This window comes from Pan paniscus, chromosome 3 (genome assembly GCF_029289425.2).
Source record: "Pan paniscus chromosome 3, NHGRI_mPanPan1-v2.0_pri, whole genome shotgun sequence".
In the NCBI taxonomy this organism is placed as follows: Eukaryota; Metazoa; Chordata; class Mammalia; order Primates; family Hominidae; genus Pan; species Pan paniscus.
This window is the reverse complement of record NC_073252.2, coordinates 157,498,646-157,513,993: the sequence shown is the minus strand read 5'-3', so window position 1 is coordinate 157,513,993 and position 15,348 is coordinate 157,498,646.

Here is a 15,348-nt window from a genome sequence, read left to right as displayed (position 1 = left end):
GACAGGCTAAATGACCCAATTAAAAGACACAGACTGGCAAATTGGATAAAGAGTCAAGACCCAACAGTGTGCTGTATTCAGGAGACCCATCTCACATGCAAAGACACACATAGGCCCAAAATAAAGGGATGAAGAAATATTTACCAAGCAAATGGAAAGCAAAAAAAAGCAGGGGTTGCAATCCTAGTCTCTGATAAAACAGACTTTAACCAAACAAAGATCAAAAAAGACAAAGAAGGCCACTACTTAATGGTAAAGGGATCAATGTAACAAGAAGAGCTAACTATCCTAAATATATATGCACATAATACAGGAGCACCCAGATTCATAAAGCAAGTTCTTACAGACCTACAAAGAGACTTAGACTCCCACATAATAATAGTGGAAGACTTTAACACCTCACTGTCAATATTAGACAGATCAACAAGACAGAAAATTAACAAGGATATTCAAGACTTAAACTCAGCTCTGGACCAAGCATACCTAATAGACATCTACAGAACTCTCCACTCCACATCAACAGAATATACATTCTTCTCAGCACCACATCACATTTATTCTAAAATTGACCACATAATTGGAAGTAAAACATCCTCAGCAAATGCAAAAGAATGGAAATCATAAAAAAAAAAAAAAAAACAGTATCTCAGACCACAGTGTAATCATATTAGAATTCAGGATTAAGAAACTCAATTAAAACCACACAACTACATGGAAACTGAACAACCTGCTCCTGAATGACTACTGGGTAAATAATGAAATGAAGGCAGAAATAAATAAGTTCTTTGAAACCAATGAGAACAAAAAAACAATGTACCAGAATCTCTGGGACACAGCTAAAACATTGTTTAGAGGGAAATTTATAGCACTAAATGCCCACAGAAGAAAGTGGGGGAAAGACCTCAAATAGACACCCTAACATCACAATTAAAAGAACTAACATCAGAATTAAAAGAACTAAAGAAGCGAGAGCAAACAAATTCAAAAGCTAACAGAAGACAAGATATAACTAACATCAGAGAATAACTGAAGGAGACAGAGACACAAAAAAACCCTTCAAAAAAATCAATGAATCAAAGAGCTGGTTTTTTGAAAAGATTAACAAAATAGATAGACCACAAGCCAGACTAATAAACAAGAAAAGAGAGAAGAATCAAATAGATACAGTAAAAAATGATAAAGGGGATATCACCACTGATCTCACAGAAATACAAACTACCATCAGAGAATACTATAAACACCTCTACACAAATAAACCAGAAAATCTAGAAGAAATTGATAAATTCCTGGACACATTAAACCCTCCCAAGAATAAACCAGAAAGAAGTCAAATGCCTGAATAGACAAATAACAAGTTCTGAAATTGAGTCAGTAAATAATAGCCTACCAACCAAAAAAAACCCAGGATCAGACAGATGGACAGGCGAATTCTACCAGAGTTACAAAGAGGAGCTGGTACCATCCCTTCTGAAACTATCCCAAACAATAGAAAAAGAGGGAATCCTCCCTAACTCATTTTATGAGGCCAACATCGTCCTAACACCAAAACCTGGCAGAGAAACAACAAAAAAAGAAAATTTCAGGCCAATATCCCCGATGAACATCAATGCAAAATCCTCAATAAAAATTAGCAAACCAAATCCAGCAGCACTTCGAAAAACTTATCCACGATCAAGTTGGCTTCATCCCTGGGATACAAGGCTGGTTCAACGTATGCAAATCAGTAAATGTAATCCATCACAAAAACAGAGCCAATGACAAAAACCACATGATTATCTCAATAGATGCAGAAAAGGCCTTTGATAAAATTCAACACCCCTTCATGCTAAAAACTCTCAATAAGCTAGATGTTTATGGAACATATCTTAAAATAATAAGAACTATTTATGACAATCCCACAGCCAGTATCATACTGAATGGGCAAAAACTAGAAGCATTCCCTTTGAAAACAGTCACAAGACAAGGATGCCCTCTCTCACCGCTCCTATTCAACATAGTATTAGAAGTTCTAGCCAAGGCAATCAGGCAAGAGGAAGAAATAAAGCGTATTCAAATAGGAAGAGAGGAAGTCAAAATATCTCTGTTTGCAGATGACATGATTGTATATTTAGAAAACCCCATCATCTCAGCCCAAAATCTCCTTAAGCTGATAAGCAACTTCAGCAAAGTCTCAGGATACAAAATCAATGTGCAAAAATCACAAGCATTCCTATACACCAATAATAGAGAAACAGAGAGCCAAATCACGAGTGAACTCCCATTCACAATTGTTCCAAAGAGAATAAAATACCTAGGAATCCAACTTACAAGGGATGTGAAGGACCTCTACAAGGAGAACTACAAACCACTGCTCAATGAAATAAGAGAAAACACAAGCAAATGGAAAAACATTCCATGCTCATGGATAGAAACAATCAATATCGTGAAAATGGCCATACTGCCCAAAGTAATTTATAGATTCAATGCTGTCCCCATCAAGCTACCACTGACTTTCTTCACAGAATTAGAAAAAACTATTTTAAATTTCATAGGGAACCAAAAAAGAGCCTGTATAGCCAAGACAATCCTAGGCAAAAACAACAAAGCTGGCGGCATCATGCTACCTGACTTCAAATCACACTACAAGGCTACAGTAACCCAAACAGCATGGTATTGGTACCAAAACAGATATTTAGACCAATGGAACAGAACAGAGGCCTCAGAAATAACACCACACATCTACATCCATCTGATCTTTGACAAACCTGACAAAAACAAGCAGTGAGGAAAGGATTCCCTATTTAATAAATGGTGTTGGGAAAACTGGCTAGCCTTATGCAGAAAACTGAAACTGGACCCTTCCTTACACCTTATAGAAAAATTAACTCAAGATGAATTAAAGACTTAAACATAAGACCTACAACCATAAAAACCATAAAAGTAAACCTAGGCAGTATCATTCAGGACATAGGCATAGGTGAAGACTTCACAGCTAAAACACCAAAAGCAATGGCAGCAAAAGCCATAATTGACAAATGGGATCTAATTTCCACACAGAAAAAGAAACTATCATCAGAGTGAACAGGCAAAATACAGAATGGGAGAAAATTCTTGCTATCTATCCTGACAAAGGGCTAATATCCACAATCTACAAAGAACTTAAATAAATTTACAAGAAAAAAACAACCCATTAAAAAGTGGGTGAAGGATATGAACAGACAATTCCAAAAGAAGACATTTATGCGGCCAAAAGCACATGAAAAAAAAGCTCATCATCCCTGGTCATTAGAGAAATGCAAATCAAAACCACAATAAGATACCATCTCACACCAGTTAGAATGGCGATCATTAAAAAGTCAGGAAACAACAGATGCTGGAGAGGATGTGGAGAAATAGGAATGCTTTTACACTGTTGGTGGGAGTGTAAATTAGTTCAACCATTGTGGAAGACAGTATGGTAATTCCTCAAGGATCTAGAACCACAAATACCATCTGACCCAGCAATCACATTACTGGGTATATACCTAAAGGATTATAAATCATTCTACTATAAAGACACATGCACACGTATGTTTATTGTGGCACTAGTCACAATAGCAAAGACTTGGAACCAACCCAAATGCCCATCAATGATAGACTGGTTAAAGAAAATGTGGAACATATATACCATGGAATACTATGCAGACATAAAAAAGGATAAGTTCATGTCCTTTGCAGGGACATGGATGAAGCTGGAAACTATCCTCCTCAGCAAACTAACACACAGGAACAGAAAACCAAACACTGCATATTCTCACTCATAAGTGGGAGCTGAACAATGAGAACACATGGACACAGGGAGGGGAACATCATACACTGGGGCCTGTCAGGGGGTAGGGGGGTAGGGGAGGGATAACATCAGGAGAAATACCTAATGTAGGTGACAGGTTGATGGGTGCAGCAAACCACCATGGCATGTGTATACCTATGTAACAAACCTGCACGTTCTGCACACGTACTGCAGAACTTAAAGTATGATAATAATTTTTTTAAAAATTATCTCCACAGTTGGTCCAACTTTACCCCACAACTCCCCGAATATCTAGGCCACATTTTCTCAAATTTCCCTAGCTTAGTGGTTCTCAACTGGGAGCAAATTTACCCCACACCCAGCCTATCCCCCATGGAATATTTGGCAATGCCTGGAAACATTTTTGGTTTTCACACCTGGGAACATTATCCTGGCATCTAGTGGGCAGAGGCCAGAAATGTTGCTAAACACCCTACAATGCACAAGATAGTCCTACCCAACAAAGAATAATCTGTCTCAATATGTCAGTAGTGCAGAGGCTGAGAACCCTAGCCCAGGCGAAAATAATCTCCCATTCTTCTAAATTCTTTGAGTTAAAGTACTTTTTTCCTCTCTTATGGGAATCTCTATTTTTCATTTTGAAATTTGGTGAGAAAGTGCTATGCCTTCATCAATTTCAATCTCCCTATTCTCGGTACTTAGCACCATGTTTTATGCTTTTGCCTGGTTCCAAAGAATGCCAGCAGATCCCTGGACGAAATAAAAGCAGAAATCCTTAAAATAATAATATCTGGCATTCATGAAATGCTTGCTTCCTTTCAGATACCCTAAATGTTTAACAAGGATTGTCTCAATTCATCCTCCAATAACCCTGTGTTATTTCACAGATGGAAAAGCTGAAGTATTAGGGAAGTGTAGTAATCTGTTCAAAATCACACAGCTAATAAGTTAAAGACCCAAGATTCAAACGCAAACACACTGACTCCAGTGACCCTTTTCTGAACCAATTAACTATACCATTAGTATTCTTCCTAATCCTTGAACCATAATCATTAAGAACAGACCCCAGACCTTTGGTAACAAAGTAAAGAAAAGTACACTTTCAAATAGAAGTAAATAAATGCTAGAAAGCATGTTTTCTCAGTATATTAACCAGATGAGCAGTGCCAAAAAACAAAACTTATTTCTGATAAGCCACATCTATTATTTGCCTTCCATTTTCCAGAAATTATGTTAAGCTCTGTGTATATAAAGACAAGCAAGACACAACCCCTAACCTAAAAGAATTCATGATGTATTACGAGAGAGAGAGAAAAAAGAGATTCAACAATTTCAACCCAATAAAGCTAGAACTCTATTAGACCTGTAAACAAGGCATTATGGAGAACTGAATAGAATAGAAATATGTAACCTACCTCAGCCTGGGAAGGTAACACTGCAATTAAATCTTAATGGGGCACTAGACAATATGGAGGCTGTGTCGGCAGAGAGAAAAACAAAAAGACAATCCTATGAAGCCATATGCTTTTTGTGAAACTGCTAGTAATTCATCTGCCTAAGTAAAAAGTTAAGTATAAAGCACTAACAAGATAGGAACTTTAAAAAGAGGCAAGAGTGAAATGATGATACACTTTGTGAAGCTGATTGATTGCAATCCTCAAGGCATTGGGATATTGCGGAAGGGTTTTTAAGCAGGAGAGTGGAGTGACATGGTCAGGTTTGCCCTTTTAAAAGCTCTCTTGGGCAACAGAGTGGAATTCATTTTGGAAAGGCACAAGATAATAGGAAAGAAAACTAGTTAGGCATTTACTGTAACAATACAGGCAAGAAATGGTAAGTGCCTGAACAAAGACATTGGCAGTGAAAGTGAGAAGTTCTCTGTGAATAAACAGATGTTCCTTACCTGAGTTATTTTCTAAAATTTGCAACCCAATACACCTCACCATCAAAACAAAGTACTTATGCACTCTCATAAATATCCTGTTCTTGAGCTGAACATGCAGAACTTCTGTGATTGTCCTTGGACTTCATGACAAAAAGCCTGGACCTTACTCTCTAAAATCCCATCAAACCAGCCTTTCACCAGAGGTGTTAATTTAACAGTGGGTGAGATTTAGGATTTTTCAAAGAATAGTGAGAAATCAGCAACAAACTCTAAATTCCCCCAACTTATATTAAAGAAATTATATTCAATGATATTTGATAAAGCAGAGTATGGCAGACTTCATTCAGGACCATCATGGTATTTATAGGGACAACAGCAATAGGATTTTGCAATGGAAGAGAGAGGCTAGACTCAACTCTGAAAACATTATGGGAAAGTGGGAATTTATAGCCAAGAAGCAGGGTGGGGATCTGGGGATCGGTGGATGGAAAATTACTAAGGGGAAGTATCAGGGGTAAGGGGGATTCTGGCTCAAGCTATTGAGAGAAGAGGAAGAAACTAGCTAGGCAGATAGTTAGGGCAAAGAATCCTTGGCAAACTTCCCTTCTAACACAAAGAAGCCCAAGAAATAACTTCTCTCCTAACAAGGAGAGGCCTGGAAGATTGGGCTGCAAAACATTGATAAAGAAACAAGCTCTGGCACAGCGTGGGGAGCTTCTGGGTAATTAGCAAGCTTCACATACATACAGTGGGCCTTAGTAAGCACGTTCCTTTCCTTTTTTGGACATACTCAGATAAGGAAGCTGGAAGCTTGCTTGGGGGATGCCTGCAGCTGCGCTGGTAGAAAGGACTACCTTGGGCCGGGAGCGAGCAGTGGCTCACACCTGTAATCCAAGCGCATTGGGAGGCCGAGGTGGGCGGATCACTAGGTCAACAGATCGAGACCATCCTGGCCAACATGGTGAAACCCCTTCTCAACTAAAAATACAAAAATTAGCTGGGCATGGTGGCATGCGCCTGTAGTCCCAGCTACTCGGGAGGCTGAGGCAGAAGAATTGCTTGAACCTGGGAGGCAGAGGTTGCAGTGAGCCAAGATTGTGCTGCTGCACTCCAGCCTGGCGACAGAGCAAGACTCCATTTCGGAATAAAAAAAAAAAGAAAAAGAAAAAGAAAAAACGAAAGGACTACCTTGGGCCAGGGCCTTCCACCCCACTTTTTAGGACATGCACAGTAGGAAAAAGATAAGCAACATGGAGTAGCTTAGGCTAAGAACCTGCTTGTATAATAAAAGGTTGCGTGGGGGCTGCTGGAGATCATGCTCTATGCAAATGACACACCTGGTACTAACTGGATTTTCACACCCTATGTAGATAAGATACCCCCTCCCCACTAGCTCATTTATAAAAACCCTTGCATTTCACTGTGGAACAGCAACCCTTTTCAGGACCCCTCTCTGCAGCAGAGAGCTGTTCTCTTTCTTTCACCTATTAAACTTCTGCTCCAACCTCATCCTTGGTGTATCCATGTCTTTGATTTCCTCAGCTGTGAGAGAAAGAATTTCTGGTGTCACCCCAGACAATGAGGCCGCTTTATTATCAAATAGGATTCTTGTTGAAGACAGTTCAAGGTGATCAAACATCACCTGGGGGATGGTGGAGGATGAGGAACCTCTTCAGATATTGGGAGTGATCAGATATCAAGCGGGGAGGAGTCTTGCTAAACTGACTTAGCAGTGTTCTTTTCTGGATTTTACAAAGAAATGCACAGATAAGCCTAGGAGAAGTTTCAGGAGCTTGACTAAAGTTTGGTCAAGCAAAGAATTAACATTGGTTAAATGAATGATGTGATTTAAGAACTTCTTCCTGAAAGTTCTCAACAATGTTCAAACTAAATCCTTCATATTGTAGTTAAAGTTCATTTGGCCTTCTTTTGTGTTACTTGCTATATTTTAGAAGACATGCATATATTTATCTACTTGGATTTTAGGTTTTTTGCAGCGATTTATTTTTAACCCCAAATTAAGAATTTTTACTTCTGAAAGCTTAATCCTTTAAAAAAAATACCAATTCACTTCAAAGCTTAATAATGCTAATGTGCTTATAGCTGACAGAAATAAGTGCTAAAACACAAGAGCTACTTAAATTGCATATGACAGTATAGCATTCTTTCTGCCTCTTATACCCTAAAATAGATGAAAAATGTGTTAAAGACATTGCCTGCCTTCCCCAGGTCTTAGTATACACATCATTTCCTCAGGCAGGTCTTTTGCGACACTATAGATGAAGCAAAGTACCTCCACTGATTATTACCAGTACCTGTCCTTCACTACCCTGATACATCCCACCTTTAGGAAAATGCTTTTTTCCTACTCATTTTCCCTACTCTTTTTCCCAAACTCATTGAGGGCAGATTCACTGGTGACCTTTTTCATGCTACATTTCCAGCACCAAGCATAATGCCTGATACATAGGAAGTGCTCAATCAATATTTGTTCAATATATGATTTAATCTGCTCCTTCACCCATTCAAGTTATTCATAAAAGATTTGAGATGGAAAAATAAACATTAATCATTGCCAATGGGGACTGAACCATTGTTCTAAGTTGGGAGAAACTTACTCTTTCTGTGCATAGTTTTTCCACTGTTTGGATTTTGCTATTGTTTGCAAGGTTGTTTTTTCTTTCATAACATGAAAGCTTTCTTAGTTAAAAACAAAAAATATTTTAAATTCAATAGTAAATAGGTTTCTTGTTCTATTTAACAGACCTCTGACAGAGAAAACACAGTTGGAAAACCAAAAGAACACTTACTGATTCATAAATACTAAGGACCTCTTTATTTCCTAAGTATAATTAGACAACATTGTTTAAAAAAACATTTCTTTCTTGAGTATATTTTAGTTTTAGAACTATCACAGCAGTCATTTCAATTCTTCAGTGTTCTTGAAATAGGCATTCATTTTGTATTACTAAATGAAATGGGGGAAGCATTATCTTAAATGGTATTGCCTCACTGGACTCCTTCCTAATAAATCTTCTCCATAATAGTGATCAGAACTTCTCCATGCCCTACCAGAATCTAGAGATATTTTTCTCAATCCAATCAAAAGTAATTAAATATCTCAGTAATATCTGATTATTGATGAAGGCTTTATTTACTACTGTCTTTCTCTAACAAAATATAAATTTATAATTCGATCACTATGTGTATATATATATATATATCACTCCCTTATTGTGCCCCTTATTAAGAAATTATTCTTAAGAATAGCAGTTTGGATTACAAGTAACAAAAGACCTATTAAAATTAATCTTATAAATATATTTTTATTACTTCACTTAACAAGAAATGGGAAGAGGAGTATTTTCGAGGCTAGATGATTCTGTGATTCTTTTCGTTCTTCCCTTCTGCTACCCTCCCCATGGTGGCTACTCATCTCTGTAAACCAAAAATAAAATTCTAAGGCCCCCAACCATCTGAATGAACTTCCTCGGCCAGGACATTCTTAAGTTTTAACCTGAGAGACTGGTTCATGCCATGATAGGAAGTGGGAGTCAGACATGCTTCTTTATACCTCTCCAGCATTAACATTAACATAGACCTTAAGTCTGATAAGAAAGATTTACAATCTATTCTCTCCGAAGCCTATTGCCCCGAGGCTTCATCTGCATGATAAAACTGCAGTCTCCAAAACCTCTTATCACGACCCACACATTTCCTTTCTATTGATCCCAGATCTTTAGATAAACTCAACCAATTGTCAACCAAAAAAAATTTAAATCTACCTAGAAATTAGAAGCCCCCTACCCCCACCCCTGCCACCTGATTCAAGTTGTCCTTCCTTTCAGGATGAAACCAATGTGTTTATTAAATGTATTTGATTGAAGTCTCATGTCTCCCTAAAATGTATAAAACCAAGCTGCACCCTAACCACCTCGAGCACATGTGTTCAGGACCTCCTGAGGCCTGTGGCCATGGTCACTCATATTTGGCTCAGGATAAATGTCTTCAAATATTTTACAGAGTTTGACTCTTTTCATCAACATCTCAATGCTCCAGATGACTTTAGACACTCTAGACATCATATCTTCAGTCAATAAAGTCCAGAAAACAGCCTTCCTTGGGCCCCTTTTGTTGAGAGAAGAAAACACTTTTTCAGAATACACTAGCAGCTGCTCCCCAGTTGTGCCCATTCCTAAACAAACTGCTGGAGAGGAGATGTATCAGCCAAAGTTGCCTTTTTTTGATCAGGATGTTGCCTGGTACTGAAGGTGACCCTTTTGCCTCCCACAAGCAAAAGATATTATGGGTCTGTTTGCTAGAAGATGAGAAAAATGGGAATTTGGTAGTCAACCAAATGTATCAGTGCAGTGACTATTTTTTTCTCTGATTTGCCTATTTTAAGATATAGATTTAAGATTATAATTGTTAGGTAGAGCTGAACCCTGATTAGGTACTTATTTTTAGTGAGAGTATAAAATAATTTTTTATTCTTTAATTTATTCAATGCATTATAAAAATGGCTGAGATAGAAGTGGGATGAGGTGAAAGAAGCCGGGCACATTCCTCAGCCCCAGGCTCAAAACAAACAAGCCCAGTACAAACACATCCCATCCTCCCATCCTACCACATATCGCCATATATCTCTCAAACTTCCTGAGCCCAGTACAAACACCACCAAGAAAGTCTCCGATAAGGGGACAGCCGTTCAAAGTTTTACTGAAAGAGCGGGAACCAAAAGAATTCCTTTGTTCCCCTGTAACTTTCAGGCTATAAAAAGCAAACACTCGCATTGTTCAGGGCCCTCTTGTATGCTGTGGAATGGAGAGACCAGGTTCGAACTTGTAGTAAAGATCCTTGCCGCTTGGCTTTGACTCTGGACTCTGGTGGTCTTCTTTAAGGAACTAACGGTCTGGGCATAACAGAGGCTCCTCCCTCACATATTTTTTTCTTTTTTCTTCTTCTTTTCACAAAACCCACACCACTGCTTTACTGACTATATCTGCTAACCCCAAGGCTTTAGTCACACAAAGATAAAAGCCATTCTTTTGTGCTCTCATAATGTTTAACAATGCCTTTTACTTAAATAATTCCAGAAACTGGTCTTAGGAGATCTAAACATAGAACTAAGGCTGCAGAGTGTCCCACCTTGGGAAAAAATGTTGAACAGTTGATTTACAGCGTTACCACTCATCAGACCACCAGAAGGCCAGTTACTAGAGATAACTAGATGTGCTGACTTGCATACACTACTTCTCACATGTTTTACCCAGCCCAGCCTGTATACCTTACCCCTAGGGTCAATTCCATGCTCGGCCTCATAAAAAAATCCCTATCGGCTTTCTCAAGGAGCCTGCTGGAAGATCCTTGTGCCGTGCCTCCACTGTCTCCCTTGCACTGGACCACAAGCTCTGAAATAAATCCTAGTCTGGGAAATCTGCTTGGCTCCATGTTAATTGCCATTACATGGGGAACCAAGGAGCCTGTAGTTTATAAAAGAGCTAGGTGCCAGAATAACTGATAAATAAACGCATGATCCCTGCTGTCATGGAGTTCACACTGTAGTGGGGGAGACAAACAAAAACGGCGAGCTAACAAATGAAAACATAATCATATTTGAGGTAAGGGCTACGAAAAAGGAAACTATATGTAGTAAGAGGATGAGATGGGAAGGAAGCAGTTATCTTCTGTGATGAGGCTTCTCTGAGGAGCTGACATTCAACCTAAAGAAAGAAGGGGAAAATTAGCTGGGCATGGTGGCACGCGCCTGTATTCCCAGGTACTCAGGAGGCTGAGGCAAGAGAATCAGTTGAACCCAGGAGTCGGAGAGTGCAGTGAGCCCAGATCGCACCACTGCACTCCAGCCTGGGCAACAGAGCAAGACTCTGTCTCAAAAAAAAAAAAAAAGAATGAATGGGAGGGATGAGTGGAGTACAAGCTTCCTGAGCAGAAGGGAAAACTATGCAAAGGTCTTAGGACAGGAAAGTGGCCATCAGATTTGAGAAGGGACACTTTCCTCATCTGCCTCAAGAAAATAAAGTAAGGATGTTTCCCAGTGCAGCTGAACTGCGACAAGTTGCGGGGTCCCCTTTCACATATGTTCTGTCTCTTTAGTGAGTAAGACACTGAGTGCTATGCCTTAGTATATTGCCACGGACAGAAGGTCAAAACGAACCTATTTAAAAAAAAAAAAAAAAAAAGGAAGGGGGGTGTACTGCAAACTCCTGTAGTAGCAACAGAATGAGAAGGACTGCAGGAACCAGGACAGCCCTGAGTACCTAAGGGACTAGAGGGAGAAATTTGATAAGTATCAGGACTCTCTCAGGCTTGCCTGCCCCCCTGGGCATCAGCTTCACTCTCTCTCAGGCTTTTGTGAAGTATGACATTGCTGTAGGCAGTTCTGCAGGCAAAATTTGCAATCTCACAAACGGAGAAAATAGATAATTCCATACCACTTCCATCCAAAATAGAATAAAATCATCTCAGTTTGGCACATCCCTGAATCAAACACTGTGGCCAGGAGAATGGAGCACTGTAACCAACATACTGTATTGTGCAGGTGTAGTCTGTCATCCAAAAGAAAAGGAGGCCAGGCAAAGACAACAGTCACCATACTCAAGCTCTTCAAAAAGCAGTGCAACTGTGGCTGATACTTGACAGAGCAGGAGCATCACCATCTTGGACAAGCACCGCCATTCTAAAGTTCCCCTTGATCAAACACTGCCTAAATCCAAAGTGTATCAGCCTAATGGCTAAGGTCAGCATGACCATAAACCACTCCTAAACCCTTCCCCAACCAGAGATATGCCAGCCCTGACACAACCTCCCCTCCAACCAGAGACATTCCAACCCTGCAATAAGCTTCTCCACCAGCAAGGCAGTTTCAAGATGGCCGAATAGGAACAGCTCCAGTCAACAGCTCCCAGTGTGAGCGATGCAGAAGATGGGTGATTTCTGCATTTCCAACTGAGGTACTGGGTTGATCTCACTGGGGCTTGTTGGACAATGCGTGCAGGAGAGTGGGTGCAGCCCACCAAGCATGAGCCGAAGCAGGGCGAGGCATCGCCTCACCAGGGAAGCACAAGGGGTCAGGGAATTCCCTTTCCTAGCCAAGGGAAGCTGTGACAGATGGCAACTGGAAAGTCGGGTCACTCCCACCCTAATACTGTGTTTTTCCAACGGTCTTAGCACACGGCACACCAGGAGATTATAACCTGCACATGGCTTGGAGGGTCCCACGCCCAGGGAGCCTCACTCATTGCTAGCACAGCAGTCTGAGAACGAACTGCAAGGCAGCAATGAGGCTGGAGGAGAGGCACCCACCATTGCTGAGGCTTGAGTAGGTAAACAAAGCCGCCGGGAAGCTCGAACTGGGTGGAGCCCACCGCTGCTCAAGGAGGCCTGCCTGCCTCTGTAGACTCCACCTCTGGGGACAGGCATAGCCGAACAAAAGGCAGCAGAAACCTCTGCAGACTTAAATGTCCCTGTCTGACAGCTTTGAAGAGAGTAGTAGCTCTCCCAGCACGGAGTTTGAGATCTGAGGATGGACAGACTGCCTCCTCAGGTGGGTCCCTGACCCCCGAGTAGCCTAACTGAGAGGCACCCCCCAGTAGGGGCAGACTGACACCGCACATGGCCCAGTACCCCTCTGAGATGAAGCTTCCACAGGAACAATCAGGCAGCAACATTCGCTGTTCAGCAATATTCACTGTTCTGCAGCCTCCGCTGCTGATACCCAGGTAAACAGGGTCTGGAGTGGACCTCCAGCAAACTTCAACAGACCTGCAGCTGAGGGTCCTGACTGTTAGAAGGAAAACTAACAAACAGAAAGGACATACATACCAAAACCCAATCTGTAGGTCACCAACATCAAAGACCAAAGGTAGACAAAACCACAAAGATGGGGAAAAAACAGAGCAGAAAAGCTGAAAATTCTAAAACTCAGAGCGCCTCTCCCCCTCCAAAGGAACACAGCTACTCACCAGCAACGGACAAACCTGGATGGAGAATGACTTTGACAAGTTGAGAGAAGAAGGCTTCAGACAATCAAACCTCTCTGAGCCAAAGGAGGAAGTTCGAACCCATCTAGAAGAAGCTGAAAACCATGAAAAAAGATTAGATGAATGGCTAACTAGAATAACAAGTGTAGTCCTTAAAGTCCTTAAAGGACCTGATGGAGCTGAAAACCATGGCATGAGAACTACGTGACGAATGCACAAGCTTCAGTAGCCGATTCGATCAAGTGGAAGAAAGGGTATCAGTGATTGAAGATCAAATGAATGAAATGAAGCGAGAAGTTTAGAGAAAAAAGAGTAAAAAGAAATGAATAAAGCCTCCCAGAAATATGGGACTATGTGAAAACACCAAATCTATGTCTGATTGGTGTACCTGAAAGTAATGGGAGAATGGAACCAAGTTGGAAAACACTCTGCAGGATATTATCCAGAAGAACTTCCCCAACCTAGCAAGGCAGGCCAACATTCACACTCAGGAAGTACAGAGAACACCACAAAGATACTCCTCGAGAAGAGCAACTCCAAGACACATAATTGTCAGATTCACCAAAGTTGAAATGAAGAAAAAAATGTTAAGGGCAGCCAAACAGAAAGGTCGGGTTACCCACAAAGGGAAGCCCATCAGACTAACAGCGGATCTCTCGGCAGAAACTCTACAAGCCAGAAGAGAGTGGGGGCCAATATTCAACATCCTTAAAGAAAAGCATTTTCAATCCAGAATTTCATATCCAGCCAAACTAAGCTTCATAAGTGAAGGACAAATAAAATCCCTTATAGACAAGCAAATGCTGAGAGATTTTGTCACCACCAGACCTGCCCTACAAGAGCTCTTGAAGGAAGCACTAAACATGGAAAGGAACAACCAGTACCAGCCACTGCAAAAACATGGCAAATTGTAAAGACCATCGAGGCTAGGAAGAAACTGCATCAACTAATGAGCAAAATAACCAGCTAACATCATAATGACAGGATCAAATTCACACATAACAATATTAACCTTAAATGTAAATGGGCTAAATGCTCCAAATAGAAGACACAGACTGGTAAGTTGGATAAAGAGTCAATACCCATTAGTGCACTGTGTTCAGGAGACCCATCTCATGTGCAGAGACACATATAGGCTCTAATGAAGGGATGAAGGAAGATCTACCAAGCAAATGGAAAACAAAAAAAGGCAGGGGTTGCAATCCTAGTCTCTGATGAAACAGACTTTGAACCAACAAAGATCAAAAGAGACAAAGAAGGCCATTACATAATGGTAAAGGGATCAATTCAACAACAAGAGCTAACTATCCTAAATATATATGCACCCAATACAGGAGCACCCAGATTCATAAAGCAAGTCCTTAGAGACCTACAAAGAGACTTAGACTCCCACACAATAATAATGGGAGACTTTAACACCCCACTGTCAACATGAGACAGACAGATGAGACAGAAAGTTAAAAAGGATATCCAGGAATTGAATTCAGCTCTTCACCAAGTGGACCTAATAGACATCTACAGAACTCTCCACTCAAAATCAACAAAATATACATTCTTCTCAGCAACGCATCGCACTTATTCCAAAACTGACCACATAGTTGGAAGTAAAGCTCTCTTCAGCAAATGGAAAAGAACAGAAATTATAACAAACTCTCTCTCAGACCACAGTGAAATTAAACTAGAACTCAGGATTA